Source organism: Paramisgurnus dabryanus, chromosome 8 (genome assembly GCF_030506205.2).
Source record: "Paramisgurnus dabryanus chromosome 8, PD_genome_1.1, whole genome shotgun sequence".
Classification (NCBI taxonomy): domain Eukaryota; kingdom Metazoa; phylum Chordata; class Actinopteri; order Cypriniformes; family Cobitidae; genus Paramisgurnus; species Paramisgurnus dabryanus.
Window position 1 is genome coordinate 16,010,519 of NC_133344.1, and position 11,332 is coordinate 16,021,850.

Consider the following 11,332-nt stretch of genomic DNA (forward strand, 5'->3'; position numbering starts at 1 on the left):
GTATAACTATTGTTTAACGTATTTTATGCTTATTTTATACTTATGTTTGCAAATCAGAAATACCGCGATGAAAATGAACCATGCTTTTACTATAGTAAAAGTTTAGTAACCATATTTCTTAATAAAGTTAACATTTGTACAGCCACAGTATTACTACAAATAAGTCAGTGTGGTTAAACTATGATTAGTGTAGTAAAAGGTGTTTTTTTCATAAGGGTTTATAGTAAGGTATAAATCTAAGACAGAAACATAAAAAGAAATACATAAAAAAGACACATGCATGACACAGTACTACAGCCATGGTACTTTATTTTCACAACATCAACCGAATATTACGAGACAATGAAAGATAACTTTAATTAGGGTTAAACATTTAAATTCTTACACTTAAAAGCTGAGGGCGCATCTCCGCTGCTGCGTCTGGCTGCCATATTTACATCACCACAAAGCTCCTCCCTCCCGCACGCAATGGGTTGTGGGCAATATTAGCCGTTAGAGTGTGGATCGATCTGCACTTCGAAATCTAACCGGAAATAGTAGACCATCCGGGTATCTTTGGGATACTCATTTCAACATACTACGTTTTGGGACGTACTAATTCTAGTTTCGAATACTATTTAGGACGGATAGTATGCGAATTGGGACTCAGCATTTGTTTCCGTGAGGACCCACAGCGCTTCACAGCGTCACCTGAGACAGTTCACAAGGTAATGGCATCATTGATGCCAGCTGTTTGTAGATATGATATATAACTACTGTTATTAAAGAATTATACAGTATTTCTTTGTATTTAAGTCCAAGTTCAAAATAACACTCTATAAACCGCTCCATTGTGAATGCATTGAGCTGTCTGAACCATTGGGGACGGGAGATAAAGTCCCAGATAGCACACGTACGTCTCAGATACGTCTTGTAAAGATCTTTACATCTGCTGACGATCGTCTTTGAATAATACGTCTTCCATATCTCTACAAGACGTATTTAAGATCTTAAAAAATTCTAAATCCTACCTGCCTGCATGCATCTCCGTTTGGTCTTGAATCCGATCAAACGCAGACGAATCAGCAAAGACCTCCAACTCATTTCATTTTTTAAATAAATGTCTTGTTTAATTGTTTTAAAAATATAGTCAACATGTTTTTAAGGGTTGGCATTAATTTTGAATCAAAAAATATAATTAAATATAATTAATAAAAGCCCATATCACGTATAATAAAAAACCATGCACAAGAAAAGGTGATCTCATACTCTTTCTGACTACAAAATATTAACAAATACAAAACACACAAGAACATCATTGTCAACAGCCACTGCCCCTTTGACTGTTTTATCAGTCTGAAATGAAAAAAGTTATACATTTAATTAAATAAAACAATTGCCAACAAGCTGATTATCTTAAGGTGACCCTGCTTACTGTAATTCCTGCTTATTATAATTACTGGGTGTGACTCACATTTGTCAACAGTTATATATCTAAGGTTGAAACTTTTGATAGTTTTTGACCCCACGCCATCCATTGAAATTGTGTAACACACCTTGCATTTTCACAACATTTAGTTTTAAAAAATCATCTGAACAAACTCTGAGCAAACCAAAGGTGATATTAAGAATGTTTATATAGATGAAGAAACCTCATAAAAATTGAAAACACAATACACAATCATTTGACCAGGTTTAATCCAGCATCACAGCATGAATTATATTGACTAGTTTGTTTACCAAATTTGAATAAAATGTTTAACCTATGTGTTAATATGATTACAGCCACAGTGTAACAAAATACTGCAAAGCTATTGATCACGTTCTCATTACATTACTTCACAAGACCCAAAGCTGATCAGGACACTTTAAGAGCACTGTAACGTAGTAACTGCTGAAAGAACCATGTAATACTGTGAATATAATGACAAACTGTTCCATAACACTTAGATGTGACTTTAATTACAATACAACATACTCTTTCTCATACTCAGGGTTTTTAAACTGTGGGTGAAGACCCACTTGTGGGTCGCACCGTAAGATAGTGAGTGTTGCATTGTAGTAATGGTTTGTCCAATTAATTATTAGCAATGGTTTTGATATACTATAAGATTACACCTGTCTAAAGCCCATAATACACGGCACGATTTTTGGCTGTCCCAGATGAAAGATTACCAATCGTGAAACAATTGTGGAGATTTCTGTGATCGTGGCTCTTAATTGGTGGTCCTATCTCATACAGTGTGAGAGGTTTAAAGACGTCTGTTTTCCCAGTCCTGGGACCAAAGACACCTACGATAGTTTTATGACAGTGTAAGAAGTTCAGCATGATCAACGCACATCAACAATGTGTTTGCTTCTACGACCTGCATACCTGTATTTGTTTACCACTAGCGCATGTTGATGACAGATGTCGCAGCTTCAGATGCAATAGGTGTCTTCATCGACAGTCTACTGCTGAAGTTTAAACAATCCTTGTCACACAGTGTGATAAGGTCTTATTGGATTGCAAAAATCCTGCTGTGTATCCTGGGCTTAATATGTTGTGGAATGAAAAGTTTGGAAACCCCTGCTTAACACAAAGTCTCATTTAAAGTTTATAAGAACTTTTGCAATAGACCGACACTAAACGAAACTGATGGCAGATGAGGTGTTGGGATGACAATGGGCCAGAGTTGAATCTGTGCATCTTAGCAGATCACAGGCAGGTTTCTCCTGAAGTGCTGCATTAAGAAAAGAAAGGAAAAGATGTTAGAACATTTTTAAGGAAATTTAAATAATTCTCACAATCAATATTGGACTATAAACAATAAATTATTACCAATGCAATAACATGCAAACAGACCTGTCAACCACCTTAATAATAGATACTACGCGGTAGGCATGGGCTGGTTACCAGTTTTAAGGTACACCGTGGTTTTAAACAGTCAAGGTTACAAAACCACTAAAATGGTCTGTGAAACCGTCTCCAAGGTATGAACTGTATTTATACAAAATTCATTAAGTCATGTGATTGATTTGATGTTTACATGTAATATACATTTCGAAAATATTATATATAATATAATTTAAAGGCTTTATTTTTACCTGCCATTTAAAAATAAAACAATTTTGTGTAGCAATGGGAAAACCCCAACACTGTGAAACCGTGGTATTTTTGCTAAAGGTAATTATACCGCCAGAATCTTATACTGGCCCATGCCTACTAAGCGGTTGTACCATGTGTTAGAAACATCAAGATTCTCAAATTTTTAGGGCTAGCGCAATACCACAGTTTTGGCTAATCTTCATGTTCTCTAGGGCAGTTATTTTGCCCCAGTTACAGAAACAGCGACAGTAATCAAATAATTCATTACCTTATCTACATGTGGGTAGAGGCCCACAGGTGAAGGAAGATTTTTGGCCTGCACTTTCACAGCTGGTAAACATGGATTGTGGTGGGCTAGTGACAGAATGAAGAAGATCAGTTTAAAATGTGCTTTACAACCAGAGGTTGCATTATTTTGACAGACAAGGGCTGTAAGAAAATTGTCAAAATCAATAATAATATGAGCCAACAGCCAAACAATAACAACTAAACTCAATCAACTATCTTAATCTGCCTGAACTCAAATCTTGTGGTCTATAAAGTGGGAGTTTATCTGTGTGTAATTCAACCATCATGTTAGACTGAAGGAATTGCAGTTATCATTAGATTTCCCGACAGCACTGGACAAATGACTTCTCACACTCAGTGTGACTTGAGACAAAGGATAAACAAAGACATTGAGTATGTTTACATGCACATAATAAGAGGACAATTATCCTATTATGATATTATAAAAATCAGCTTATTACATTAACATGTTTCAAGCGTTTTAATTTACTTTTATTTGTGAAGTTTATCTATCTCAGGTGGAGACATACGCACATACGAAACGGCAAAAAAGACTTTAAAATCTGGTTTAAGAGCAAAAAAACTACCTGTGCCAATCAGTTTTTGCCATTTATGGGCTTTACCCTATAAAAGAAAACCATTTTATGCATTTAAATGACCTTACACGTTATCAGTTTATTAAGCGTTTAGACTATGTAGACACACTCACTGTGCACTAAAATTAAAAAAATTGGTTAACACGACCACTCGTGGTGGCTTCACTCAGAGGTTGGAGAAGACAACCGGTGGACTAAACATCAAGCCTCTGCACGATTCAGGTAAGTGGAATAAAATACATTGTAAATAAACATTATTAAAACAGATTGTGAAGTCATTCATTCAAAACTTGCTATGACCTAAGCCTAAATGACTTAATTTCTTTTTAGAATTAAGACAACCTTAGCAGGAGAGCCCCAGCAGTAACTTTCTCTCAAGCAGATGAGCAATAAGTTGCTTTGTATGAACACCACCCTAACAATCAAGGTAAAAGAGCATTAAACATTAAAGGTATTGCGGAGAATTTAGGTTTTCCGGGTGGATCATCAAGACTATTGGTCCTCCTAGTTGTCAATCTGGAGTGTTGCGCAATTGCATTTTTTTTAAAAAGCGGAGACGGCGTTTCTTTTCTAAAATTCGAGAAAATCCTCCGCTACACCTTTAAGTGGAACATTTCTATAGCATGCTGCTTATAGCTAGTGAGAAAGATAATCTAATTGATCTACCATGCATATCCTTTTAAAAAACTTAACAGAACAACTGAACATGTATAATATAATTTAATATGTACATTATTAATAATAATTGTTAATAATATTAAATATTTGTGAAATTATATACTTGTGAATTCATTATATTTGCAATGTTTATACATTACCTGTTTTTAGGTAAACAGATTATCCATCAGTGGGTGCCTCAAGGTCGGCTCTGTAAATCCTGTATTCTGCATGTTTCCGAGCACACGTTTTCCAGGACACACTAATATTAAACAGAAAAACAACATAAATCAGTGTTAAACACAAACAAATTTTAGGTAAATTAAATAAGGTTTTCATTTTCAATCAATATAAAAGAAATAAACGCAATAAAAAACAATGTCAGTGACGTAATAAATATGTGTAAATTTACACGCATCATTTATTAAGCATTATAAAAAAATCCAGCAATATGATTAAACTTTGGTTATTTGTTATTATCCCTGCATTCAAATGGTTGCAGGTTGGAGCAGGAAGTTAACCCTTCTGTCGCGCAAGCGCGAACATAGACAGTGGTCGCGAGGCCATTCGTACGTCACGTGAGCGCCATTTTCATGATATGACCGTTTTTCCTCAGGCACACTTCAACATTTTCTTCGCATTTAACATCAATATTAACATGTAAATAATATAATTCGTAAACATAACGTTTATGTTAATTTATAATATGTTTTTTTTTTATTATTGTTGGCTTTAAGTTAATTTGTCTGTCAGACTCAGTTTGTTCGTGTTGGTAAGTAACTTAACGTACGTTATTAACGTAACGCTAGCCTTTTGTCATGTATGTGTTGTTAGAAACTGATAAAAATACGAATTAATTCACAGATATAAATAACTTTATAGCTAATACAACTGATAAAATATATTAACTTAATTATCAAACCACTTCGCTATAAAACTTTAAGGCTTCTTGTGAATACCGGTCGTTTACATAACGTTAACTTACTCCAAGCAAGTCGGACGGGAAGATTGATACATTTTATAACTCAAGTAACTTTAAGTTAAACAGGGGCTGGTCTAGGCTAACTTAGCAAATTTTTACCCCACCACCGCTGAGAAAACGGTTACATGTTCAACGTGCCTTGCCTTCAGGATTTGCAGCTCGATTTTGGCTTGCATTGATAAACGTTACAAACAAACAAACCAAAAAAAGAATGATCATATACGACAATCAATCTTTAGATCCACTACATGCATAACATGTTGGTACTTACCTCTACTGATGAAACTCCTTCGTCAGCGTTGTAACTTCACATGTTGGTTTTGGTAAATCACACGAGGCCAAAGATCGAGGTGAAAAAGAGAAATAAATCGTTCTGCGATCGTTTAACGCGATGAGACACGAAGCCTTAAAAGCCACAGGCTACTCCAGCCCAAAGCCCTTGTGTCCGGCTTCACGTGGCTTAGCCTTAACCAGTATGACATCACAGTACCGCGTGATTACACTGTTTCGTGGGCTTTTGAATCACTCTCGCGGTACTTCAATGTCTGCGCATGTGTGCCTGAAGTCAATCACTCATGCTTGTAACAGGGGTAGCGTTTGTGCGCTCAGTGATTTAGGGTGTTACAAAACAAGATTATTACATATATATTATCAATTAGTATTGTAATAAAGCTTTTTAAATGTTTGTTAATGATTAAGTGTCATTAACAAACTCTGATTTAAAACATCAATATATATGCTACGTAAATTTTCCTTAAATCATCAAAACATCCAAAATCAATGAAACAAAAACAACAACAATGTATTTAAGATGAGACACATTCAGCATTTATAATTTTTTCTCTCTTTTTTGTTTGACTTTGTTTTCTACAGTAACCTGTTAACAGTAGACCAAAGGTATGATGATCAATTATAAATGCAATATGGTTGAAAGGTCAGTAAACAAACAACAAAAAGGTAATTTCTTAATAGAATGTCTATACATTTTTTGCTTTTGTTACATATTTCATACATCAAAATCATTAAACGTTAATAATTATGTATTCCAACTTGTTGCAGCTTGACAAAAATGTAGCTTGAAGGAGAAGGGACAGCTGAGTAACAAAGTCCTGGTACGCAGACGACGATACTTTTACACTGACAAGAGTGTAATGATGATGGAGACACAAGCCAGAGAAAGGGGGACCAAACACCAGGCCAGAATTCTGCATGAGTCAGGTAAGCATAATGAGTTACAGCAGTGGTTCTCAACTCTGTTCATGGAGTCCCACTGCTCTGTGCATTCTGTATGTCTCTTTGATTTGACAGACTGAGGCTGCGTCCAAATATCACTTTGTGCATCCTATCGTGCATCATGTTCTGGATGTAAAGCATGAGACTTTTAATTGTATGTTAACATTTCTATGGTGTTCACTGCATTATTGTTATGCATTTTGTGAAACATCTGCAACATTGTGTCGTTTATTTAGGGACTACTGAATAAATAATACACTTTAATAAAGCTACATACTCAAAACAAAGAGCTTTTTTACAGGAGCAAAGAATTCTGCATCTAAAAGTTTGATATAAGCAAATGTTCATTTCAGAGTGTTCATTTTATTTACAGAAAAACTTAAAAATGTTAAATATAAATTAAAAGTAGTAAATAAAACACAAATACGTTTTGGTGCAAATTGCTGGCACTACCTGGATTGAAATTTTTACCCATGCTAAGTGTGTCCCATCGGATGAATAATTCTACATGCACGCTTGGGATCTTCACGCCCACTAGAATACTTAGGCCAAATACAAAAAAAAAAAACCCGTAATGTAAGTAGTCTAGTGCAAAGACAACAAGTGTGAACATTTGGACACAGCCTCAGTTCAGTTCATGAAGATCTCTACTAATGAGCTGATGATTTGAATAAGGTGTGTTAAATAAGGAAGACATACAAAATGTAAATAGCAGAGGACCTCAAGGAACAATGTTTAGGTACAGTTACACTGTATAAAACATTAACTAAACAGACAAATTATTTGTCATAGCTTCAATAAACAAAAGAATGTCACCTGCATAGTAGTGTACCCTACTACACTTGGTCTCTGCAACAGTCCAGTTTAGTTCATGGTAGGGGGGCATATTTAGAAACATAAATATTTTCAAATTATTTGCGACCCTTACAAAGACACTAATTTCCCACAGCCAGCAACAGCACAATGTTTGTCTGACATCACAATCTTACTGTTATTACAACTTTATGATTGTCAACAACTACTACTTTAGACTGAACACCAGTGGGCGGAGCCAACGATATAATGATGTGCTGTGTCTTTCTGTGGGGGAGGTCAAATGAAAATTAATTTAGCTAGTGACATCACTACTCCAGCCATTTTACATTCGTAAAAGAAGAATGCTGTCTGCAATTCACTTATGTTTCCATGATTGCAAAAACCTTTATCGAAGTACATATACAATTGTTTAAGTGTCATAATTAAAACATGCCTAAATTGGCAGTGACCCTGGCTTAAGTCGATACAAAACTCAAGGGCAAATTATGACACTCATATTAACTGTAGTTTTGCAAATTATTGTAACACCGATATCAGATATGAATAGTGTCTTATGTAAATATAAAAAGATCAGAACAAAAAATGAATATAGTCAAAAAAATATGATCTGTGCATTAAGATTTGCATTGTAAATGCAGTCTTATTGTTACGAAAAAACTTGGTTATTGCTGGAATCATGAATGGTCTGAATAGGATTTGAGTTTGTTTACTTGTGAAACTTACCTGCACCACCATTTACAGATCCAGTGGGTGCAGATCATCATACAGATGGTTCAAGTGTGGATCCACCTAATATTCAAGGTAAAAGAGCATTTGTTCACAGCATTATCTAAGAAAACATATCACTAGATATTACATATTAGATGTTCATGTCTGACTCTGATCCATACGAAACAGATTTTCTGTCCTGGGACACTCGGCTAACCATCAAGAAAGAACACAGTAGGTTAACAAGAATCTGACCTCACGTTTGATCATTACAAGATTATGGCAGTACATTACACATTTAAGGACTGTTATTCCTCTGGCTGATTTAAAAATAACCAAAAGTTCTTAAAAAGAAGCAGCCCTAGTTATTTTGGCTTGTTAAACATAAACTATATAGACATAAGTATTGCGACACCTCCTTCTAATAAACAGGTTTAAATACTTTACATATTTCCATGAGCACAAATCTTAATGCTACAGCATATGATATTCTAGAAAAACCGTTTGATGCTAAATTTATAGCAAGAGTTTTGGCAGGGCCCTTTTCAATACCAACTTAAGAATGACCCTACAAACAAAGTAAGGTTCAAACAGAAAATTAGTGATTCAGTCTGGTGTGGAAGAACTTTGACTGGTCTGAATAGACCTTAACTCAGCTAACACCTTTGATATGACTCAAAGGTTTTTAGCCAAAAACTCATCACCTAAACCTATCAATGACTTGTACAAGAAGCTGTAGTCATTTCGGAACAGAAAAAGGCACTTACAAAACTGTTGCAACAAAAATCAAAATTCTTTGTAGTGGTATTATATGGTATAGCATTTTTATTTGTTTTGATTGGACATACTGGAATAAATAAACATGTTTATTAGAATGAGGCCTCCCAATACTTTTGTCTAGTGTATTTGCCACAGACAGGGTAACGCAATCCTTAGAGTGTGCTTCTTTGTAAATGTGACAAATGAAAATGACCTGATCCATCATTTCCAGCTCCAGTGGGCATCCTTTATCCATCCAGACCCTCATACAGATGTTGGAGTTTTGATTCACCTAAAGTACCATGCAAGGTAAGAGAGCATTTGTTGACATAATTAGGAAGAAAACATAAACGCATTGTTCATGGCATTTAAATACAACATAACACTGTTTAATACTACCTTTTTCTGTTCAATCCATAGAGCACTCATTTTCCCTCTTGAGACCATGGTGTGACCTGCAAGGTCGAATGGAGAGTAAGTTGCCTAAAAAAATAAAAAAAATAAATGTATTTAAAATTGTCATTAGCTAAACATCAACATGTCTGAGGCAGATGCAGGTCTGATAATCTGTCCAACATTCAAAACCTCACAGTAAATCTACAGTCTTGAGTACTGTTTTAAATCAATGTATACATATGCTCATTATGAATTTTAATAAAAAATACTAAATGTATATAAAAAGCCTCAATTCAATTATTTTTTTGATATTGCAGCTGTAAGCGAGACAATCTTGGAGTCACCTGCATTCACTGGTCCAGTTGTTAGTCCAATTACAGATGGAGATTATAGAAGAGGATGATGTCTTTTCTCCAACATCTTTCTAGACTGATAAAAGATCAAGACAGGCTTGAACAAAAGTTAACAGAGGGGCTTATATAGAGAATGGTAAGAACCATTTTATCCGTCAAACTTTTTACCAATTATTGTAAACATAAACAATATTATAGGGCTTAATTTGTTTTAAACATTACTTCAATGTACTGTATCTGTTTAAGGTGAGCAGCTACACATAAAAGAAGAACATGGAGAATCTGCCCAGAGGTGTTAACCAGCAATGCAGCTATACAACTAAATTGATGCAGGCGGAAACAATGTGTGTATGTTATGTCCAAATGTTGTTATGTTCAAATGTTTTACAATATACTTAAACAGGTGGACCTGTCATTATTGCATTAGTCAAGTACAACTGAGTAGGTTAAGTTTACATATCAACGTCAATAAATATATAAAAATAAATATCAGTCTTGACAGCAAACATAATAATGTTAAATAAAATAATAATTACAGCTTTTTAAGAAATTTACACGGGCTCAAACTATCAGTGAAATTAACTATCAAAAACCTAAAATAACCACAGACACGTGAATAAAATATCTAACGTGAACTAGCTAGTTACTGTACATACATTGCTAATTATCAACGAAATTTCTAGTTAACTGATCCCACACCCAGCATTATTAAAATGTATTACATACCTTAAACAAATGTCCCCTTAAATCGCCAGACCAGGACAGGTTTCTTTCTTGCCCTTCTTCTTTTGCATTGCGACGTCGATATAAGTGCATGGTGTGGTGTAGCACGAATTTAACGCAAAGACGCTCATATTAATAATATACACGATATTGACGATTAATACGGATGATTTTATCTTTGTTTGACATTCTAATCAGAGTTATATTGAGGAAACAAAGAAAACATATGACATAGTTTGTAAAATTAATTTTTCCTTATTTTTGTAATGGTTTCTTTTAGAATGCAGCTGCTGCAGATGAAGAATCCGTCCGTCTACCACTGAAGGAGACGCGGAAAATCGGGAAAAGATGTTCTTTGCCCGAGGAAGCATTTGATTAATTTAAAGATATTGTGTTTCTTTGTATGTTATAGAAAAACGTTGCTTTTTTGCATACACTCGTGTAAATATGCGTCTTATGAATGTTTTCCTTTGTCTAATTTTAATAAATTTTACGCAATCAACTGCCTGTTTTATTGAAAATACTGTTTTAATTGTTGTCAATGATATATTGTAATAATGTGTATAACTGTGTTAGAAGATGTAGTTTAGAGCAATTTATTTTTAATGATCTTTTAATCGTCTTTTAAAGCTCTCAGAAACATCTTAGAAAGAGCTCGATTAAAGCTCTTATAAAGATCTTTTAAAGATCTAAGAAACATCTTGGAAATATCTTAGATACATCTGCTAACCATCATTCTAAATATCAAGCGTCT

The 11,332-nt window shown here is 34.6% G+C and overlaps 1 long non-coding RNA gene across 7 annotated transcripts; it reads right to left on the reverse strand.

The window, feature by feature from the left end:
* Positions 1 to 1,598: 1,598 nt before the first annotated feature.
* LOC135770833 (uncharacterized) lies at positions 1,599 to 10,862 on the reverse strand. 7 transcript variants are annotated; one of them, XR_010542791.2, is made up of 10 exons: positions 10,582 to 10,862; positions 9,847 to 9,952; positions 9,506 to 9,589; positions 9,321 to 9,398; positions 8,363 to 8,428; positions 7,640 to 7,672; positions 5,862 to 6,795; positions 4,770 to 4,870; positions 3,336 to 3,421; positions 1,599 to 2,702 (listed from the first exon to the last, which is right to left on the reverse strand). It is a non-coding gene; the product is annotated as an uncharacterized lncRNA (long non-coding RNA). The 7 variants fall into 7 exon arrangements; XR_012337202.1 differs by lacking the exon at positions 7,640 to 7,672; XR_010542787.2 differs by having other exon boundaries at positions 5,862 to 7,672.
* Between the last annotated feature and the right edge of the window lie 470 nt (positions 10,863 to 11,332).